Raw genomic sequence first — 8161 nt, forward strand, 5'->3', positions numbered from 1 at the left:
GGCCTCTGGGGAATGAAAAAATGGAGGAAATGCCAGATGAATTATCCCATCCCAAAATATCTCTGTACAAAAATGATGAAATCTTGGACTCTTAAGTATAACTGCCTTTCCTTTATTGAAGTTGTAATTAATTACTCAGGACCTAGACTGTTAATGAGTTTAGACTGTTGCATAAGAAAAGAGGTTGTAAGTGCTGTTTGATTTAAACTAGATTCCAAGAGGAAAAGTCTCTCTTCATTTCATTAAAAGCAAAATAACCATTAAATGTAGAGAGTTATTGCACTGACTTATCCATAACCTCCCTGGAGCATAAACATTTCAATTTATCAAAGAGACCTAATATACCCATACATAGTGCTTACATAGGGTTTCATACATTAAAAAACAAAATGGGCCTCTCTTCTTTGAAATTGCTTTGACTTAAGTCCCCAGCAAACAAAATCTGTCCAGCAGTAATAAGACTAGGACATATTTCACAATAAGATAACTGAATTTGTTTTAAAGAGCGTACATAAAACATTTTCAAGGCATTTAGTCAAATCTTCTTAACCACAGTAAACAAAGGGACACAGATTCAAGTTGCTTCTGTAGTCCAGTTATCCTTATATCATTGTTTGCTAGCCTTAAAGGTGACTTTTTATATTTCAAAAGAAAATCCAATTTGTACCTTTTTTCCCCAAATGATTTATAAAGAATCATATTTCTGGTAATGAAAATAACAAAAGGCCTGGGAAGGCTTCTGTGTGAGGGGAATATTGAAAAGATTAGGACTATTTTGGAGAGGAGACAGATAAATTAGGGGCATGACACACACAAATTAACAAATGGCACAGAGCAGGTCAGCTGGGAGCTCCGATGTAACTGTTCTCATAATAAAAGAACAAGGGACAGACAATTAAATTGAAGGCTGTAGCTCACGAAAGCTCATGCTCAAATAAATTGGTTAGTTTCTAAGGTGCCACAAGTACTCCTTTTCTTTTTGCGAATATAGACTAACACGGCTGTTACTCTGAAACCTGTCATAGTTTATGTAGTGGAGGTAAGTGGTATTACTTTTTGCCAATTTCAGATTGGTTACCTTTCCATTTAAATCTGAAATTGGCAAAAAGTAATACCACTTACCTCCACTACATAAACTATGACAGGTTTCAGAGTAACAGCCGTGTTAGTCTGTATTCGCAAAAAGAAAAGGAGTACTTGTGGCACCTTTAGAGACTAACCAATTTATTTGAGCATGAACTTTCGTGAGCTACAGCCAGCTGTAGCTCACGAAAGCTCATGCTCAAATAAATTGGTTAGTCTCTAAAGGTGCCACAAGTACTCCTTTTTCTTTTTACATAAACTATGGAACTCATGGCCATTTGTTGGAGTTCAAGAATTTAGTAGGATTCAAAAATGTATTAGACATTCATATGGATAATGAGAACATGCATCCATTAATGCTGAATAGGATAAAAAAATAAAAGATTCTAAGCCCTCTTGTTTTAGAATAATCCGACCACTAACTGAAAGGAGTTAGGAAGGAACTTCCTCTATGGCCAAGTTATTCCGTAATTGTCCTTTCAAGAGGTTTTTGCACCTTTCTGTGAAGCATCTAGCACTGACAACTTTTTGAGACAGACTGCTGGACAAGGTGGCACAGAGGTCTGATCTGCTGTGGCAATCTCTGCGTTCCTAAAGCAATTGTGGATGATTTTTCTACCCCTTCCCCCGAGAATTTTTATGCTTTTTTTCTTATTTAAAAAGATGAGGTATATCTTTCCTGTTTTTTATTGAAGGTTTTCTCTTGTTCTATGAGTGGGAACCTTTTCTATCCTCAGTTGGGCATAGATTTTGAATTTTCTCCCATTTTTTTGTAAGTTATTTGAGTTTAGTAGTGTGGTGCTTCGCAGGTGTAACAACGGTTGTGAGTCACTGCACTACCACCTGCCCTTAGCATGAGAAGTCTCATCTGTATCTGCCCTGTATTGCCGACTCCACCTGCCACAAGCAGCACAAGGCACACTCCAACCTCTGCACCCTCCAAGCATCTCCTTGGACTTTTCAGCACTTGTTCCATTAGACACTTGCAGTATTCCGATTCACGGCTTCCAATTAAACAGTACCCCCCAGCTTACCAGTTTCATCTCAAATCACTGTTCTGCTTGACACACAGCCCTTAGAAGTGTTTATAGTGATAACAAGTAAAAGCTTATTTAACAAAGTATAGAAATTCAAGAAATAGCAAATAGAAGTATTGGAAACAAAAGGTTACATATAAAAATAAAATAACATGCATTCTAGAACCTATACTTACTTAGCTGCTGGTTGTGCAGTCAACAAGAAAGGAGTATACAGGAAAAAACAATCTCTTAATCAGCATCTTGGGTCTGCAAATAGGCACACATTGTGAGGTATTCATATACCATGATCAGACTGGGAGATAAGTGTCTGTTACTCACTGCCTGAAGGGAACCTGCCTGAGACATGTTCCCTCCTGGTTACCTATCTTAAGAATGTAATTTTTAGAATAGACCCATAAGTCTTTAAACATTAGCCATACAAATACTTTGCAATGGTTATGATGACCGCTGCTCTGTTAGCACATCGGGTTTATTGAAAGTCACCCTTTTACTGAATTGTTATGCAGATATCTAACCCGGGGGATCTGTAAAATCCTTTGAAATCCCTGTGTACTCTGCCGCTTGGCATCAAGAAGTCCCTGGGTTACAAGAGTTGTTAACAACAACAAAACCCCACGTTCAAGTCCTGGTATGTTGTGTGGTTGTTTTGTCCAAGACTGCCCAAGCCATTTAATGACAGACATAATCAGAGACATAGGAAGATCATCCTAATACGGGGCAAGCCACTGATGTCACACCAGCAGTTGTGCTATCTCCTCCTTCATTCTATCCTTTCTGCCAGCATAGAGGCAATGGGGACATGGTCAGGATATCTCTATATTCTACTGATACTGGACTGATATTTTGGCCTCCAATTGCATTATGAAGGATTCATCCTCTTGTTACTACTATATGAGAAATCCAAAGACAGAGCCAGCCCAGGGCTGTGCACTGAGGCTAACTGCTTGGGGTCTTGCAGAAGGCATATGGATTTTGTACTTCTTACTAGTTTGCTGTTCCAGAAATAATATAACTTTCTGATTTTAATGTGGTGCTACTCTGTCTGTCTTGATTAGAAGCCTTGCAGACATGCTGGACCCTGAGACTCATAAGCAACAATGCTATCTTTCAAAAGCAGCCTGTTGCTTTAATTTGTTCTGGATTTGTTTATTTTTTGTAAAAAAATATTACACAGAGACACTGCACCCATTATTTAATGAACATGTTAATGAATTAGATCCATGATGGGTCTGCTTCCAATGTAATGTATTCCTCAGATCCTTCCAGAGCTCACAAATTACAGATATATGTCTCACTGAGCTGGTAAATATATTCATTGGTTAGGGGTGGGCATTTACAGGCTCATTGCCTTTTGAAATTAGAATGTCCTTTGTGCTGAGACTTGGCCTAGGTGATTCACAAGTGGAGGAGATATCTGGAGTCCATCTGGAGTCCTGGAATTGAAGGCTGCAGCTGCAATAAGCAGCTTTCTCTGGCAATAATAGTACTTATCACTTTACGTGCAGTAACTAACTGATCATCTCAAGTGAATTAGGTAAATATTTTTATCCCTGTCACAGGGTGGCTGGCCCTTTAAGGGGAGCTGGGCTCAGCTTCACCTGTGACTGATCAGTGACCTCCTAGCCAAACCTGAACAAGTGATTATAAGAACCAGTAAGTGGATTAGTGGATGGAGAAGGTGTGACCAGTAGATAGGTTCTTGTAGCTAGTCCTGGAGCATGGGGAGAGAAGTAAGGGAAAAGGCAGCTGCAGCTTTCTTTGGTCAGAGAACTAACTTTGTTTTGGTATTTGAGGTTTGAGGAATACAACTGTTCCCTGAAGGAAGGGCCTGAACAGACACTGGCTGTGGAGTTAGTCCTTCCTGTGCTGAGGGAGATGGACCAACAGCCTACAATCCCCTTTTTACTGATGGAGAAACTGAGACACAAAAAGGCTAAGGGCCTAATATTCAGAAGTGGTCCACATGCTCATGCTCCCAATGAAGTCAGTTACATCATTTACTGAGGTCATAAATAAAGTTAGTGTCAGAGCCAGTTTTGGAACACAGGAACTCCTGGCTTGGCACAGACCAATAGATTCTAGTGACCACTAGACTGTGTTTCTTCCCTCTCCACTCTTTGCATGTGGTACAGCAGAGTATCGTGGTGACATTGAAACAGGCCCACTATTTCCCAGTATTCCTAACACCAAACACTTAAAAATCATGAATCAGCTCCTTAAAGATCATGAGAGAGCACAGATCTGCTCTGCCTATACCCAACAGCCAATTGCATTCCCACCTAGAGTTCAGTACATTCAGGCATCTGGACACCTTAAAGGAGTTTCAACCTAAGACTTGTCAGTTGAACCCAGTGCCCTTCATGGCTTGTGAAAGAGAGTTATGGACAGTCGGTGCCACTCCTGATCAAAATAGCCAGTGCCTCATTCAGAAAAGAAATCTTCCCTTCCTCCTTCAAACATACAGTAATCCAACCAACACTGAAGGTGCCCCTCCTGGATACATCGTGTGGTAGTTGGCAAGAATCAGTGTCAAACCTCCCATTCATGAGAAAGCTCACAGAGAAGCTAGCCAAAGGCCAACTTTAAACTCATCTGATTGATGCTAATACTCTAGACCTGGCAGTATCTGGACTCAGGCCAGAACTGAATTGAAACCACTTTAGTGGCACTGATGGATGATCTCCTGTCAGTGGATAGAGTGCAGACATCCATTCTTCTCTTCTGAGACTTCTCTGCATCATTCAGCACTGTCGACCATGAGCTATTGCTATCTGACCTGAGAGGTGGCAGGGGTCCATGGTAACACACTAAAATGTTTAGAGTAATGCTTTCTACCATCTTCAGTTAGCTAGGAGAATAAGTCCCAGCATGACAAATGATAACCTGGCCTCAGTTACTCATGCGTTCATCATCTCTTGGCTGGACTACAGCAACGTGATAGACCTGGGCATGAAGCCTTCAGTGCTTAGGAAACTCCAATTAGTATGGAATGCTGCACATCTCAGCAACACAGGCTACTGTGAGCGTATAAAGCCTGTCCTATGTTCCCTACACTGACTTCCCAGAGAATTTAGAATAATTCAAGGGCATGGCCCTTACCGTCAAGGCTCACCATGGGCTGGGCACAGGATATCTAAAAGACCATATAAAGTTCTCAGATGAAGACTGTGTCTGACAACAATGCTCCTCTGGCGTAATGAAACTTTCTACAATAAGGGTAAAGCTTGTCTGTGTGCGATACAGGACTTTCTCTGAGGTTGGTCTGAGACTGTGAAATGAACTCCCCTTGGAACTAAGGGCCATCATAAACCTCATCACCTTCTGTTCCAAATGCAAGGCACATTTCTTTGATCCTGTCTTCTCTAACATACATGTGGGGTGGGGGGTGTGGAGGATGTGTGAGTGAATTTAAATAAAAACACTCCTCTGCAAATACTTCTTTCCGTGGGGAGAGGATGAGAGAGCGAATGTGGCAGAAGTTAGCCATGTTGGTTAATACCTGACTGGAAAGTGTTCAAAGACTATGGTAATGAGCACAGTGTAAGAACCTATGTAGAACAGGACAAAGTAAACTCACTGCCCAGTCTAGCCATTTGAGCAGCTAGCGTCTTCTCCTCTGCAGTTCCTGGATGGCATATTAATTAAAGCATGCTGGAATCTGGCTTGTTTATAGATTCCAATGCCAGAAGGGACCATTGTGATCACCTAGTCTGACCTCCTGTATTACACAGGCCATTGAACTTCCCCAAAATAATTCCTAGAGCAGCTCCTTTAGAAAAACATCCAATCTTCATTTTAAAAATCGTCAGTGATGGAGAATCCACTACTTCACATTTGGGGACAATGTATACCTTCAGATCAGCGGCACTGCTATGGGTACCCGCATGGCCCCACAGTATGCCAACATTTTTATGGCTGATTTAGAACAATGCTTCCTCAGCTCTCGTCCCCTAAAGCCCCTACTCTACTTGCGCTATATTGATGACATCTTCATCATCTGGACCCATGGAAAAGAAGCCCTTGAGGAATTCCACCATGATTTCAACAATTTCCATCCCACCACCAACCTCAGCCTGGTCCAGTCCACACAAGAGATCCACTTTCTGGACACTACAGTGCTAATAAACAATGGTCACATAAACACCACCCTATACCGGAAACCTACTGACCGCTATTCCTACCTGCATGCCTCCAGCTTTCACCCTGACCACACCACACGATCCATCGTCTACAGCCAAGCTCTGCGATACAACCGCATTTGCTCCAACCCCTCAGACAGAGACAAACACCTACAAGATCTCTGTCAAGCTTTCTTACAACTACAATACCCACCTGCAGAAGTAAAGAAACAGATTGATAGAGCCAGAAGAGTTCCCAGAAGTTACCTACTACAGGACAGGCCTAACAAAGAAAATAACAGAACGCCACTAGCCGTCACCTTCAGCCCCCAACTAAAACCCCTCCAACGCATTATTAAGGATCTACAACCTATCCTAAAGGATGACCCAACACTCTCACAAATCTTGGGAGACAGGCCAGTCCTTGCCTACAGACAGCCCCGCAACCTGAAGCAAATACTCACCAACAACCACATACCACACAACAGAACCACTAACCCAGGAACTTATCCTTGCAACAAAGCCCGTTGCCAATTGTGCCCACATATCTATTCAGGGGACACCATCACAGGGCCTAATAACACAGCACAGAAGTAAGGATGGTAATACTGCCCCCCCATAATAACCTTGCAACCCCCCACAACCTTCTTTTGGGTCATGACCCCCAGTTTGAAAAACATTGGTCTCCCCCATGAAATCTGTATAGTATAGGGTAAAAGTACACAAAAGGCCAGATTCACAGGGGGAGACAGATTTCACGATCCGTGACGCATTTTTCACGGCCGTGAATTTGGTAGGGCCCTAACTATAAACATATCTGAGTGCTTTGTGCTAAGTGGAGTGGTGATCTGAGGTGAAACTAGTAAGCAGGGGTGTACTGCTTCTTTAAAAGCAACACATCTGCAAATACTGCAAGTGTCCAGTGAAACAAGCTAGATGCTCTAGAGAGACGCTCTGAGCACTCGAGGTTTGGGGTGTACCAATTACTAACAAGTAGACTGACAGCAAGACCTAAAGGGCAGTGCTTCTATTGCCCATGGAGCTGGGGAGCTGACCTACTTCAGGCACAGACAAGGCTTCCTCATGCTAAGGGCCGGTGATAACAAGGTACCTTACAACCCTGGGTACCTTGGGAAGTGCCACACATCCAGTGGCAGCCCTGAATTCCAGAGGTGCAAAGCCAGCATAAAGCCATTTTTACCCTGACCCCTTGGCACAGCTCAGAATTGGGGCCGTTGTCTGTATATTGTTTTTTAATACACTCTTCCAGATCTGACTCTGTAACTAGGAGTTGTACGCACACATCTCAGGGCAGAATTTGGCCCTTGGTGTCTGTAAAGCATTTCCAGCCCCTCAGATGGATGTGCAATGCAAAGCATTGAGGTTTGGGACAGCAGTTTTTAAAAAAAAAAAAAAAAAAATCTCTGCTGTACGTTAACAGGCAGACAGCACATAGGCTGCAGGTCTGGGGGGATGTGATCCAGCCACCTTACTCATAACAGTTGAGACACAACAGTCTGCTTTCCAGCAGCCTAATCTGGATGTGAGAAATATTCTACTTCATGAGGTCACCTATATGCTGCTCCCAAATTTCATTTTCTGTCATTGCAGATTGCCAAGATATATGTGAGATTATAAACCTCCTTTGTAAGCTATTTGCATCATTCTTCTCTTCAGTCCATTTACCGCTGCTGAAGTCCAGGGCTCGTGATCTTACAACTGTTTCATAGGCGAAATCTAGTGATGGCACTTTATATATCTTGGCAATCAGGGAAGGAAACACAAGACAGCACATGGCAGTAGTGAGAGTTTGCTAAAATATGCTGATTATTTAAAAAAATAGCCTCTGTGGAGCAGAAAACAAAAATATTTTTACAATGCATTTCTATATCACCTTTCATCTCAAAGATCTGCTGATGT

The sequence above is a fragment of the Lepidochelys kempii genome, chromosome 8, assembly GCF_965140265.1.
Source record: "Lepidochelys kempii isolate rLepKem1 chromosome 8, rLepKem1.hap2, whole genome shotgun sequence".
NCBI lineage: Eukaryota > Metazoa > Chordata > Testudines > Cheloniidae > Lepidochelys > Lepidochelys kempii.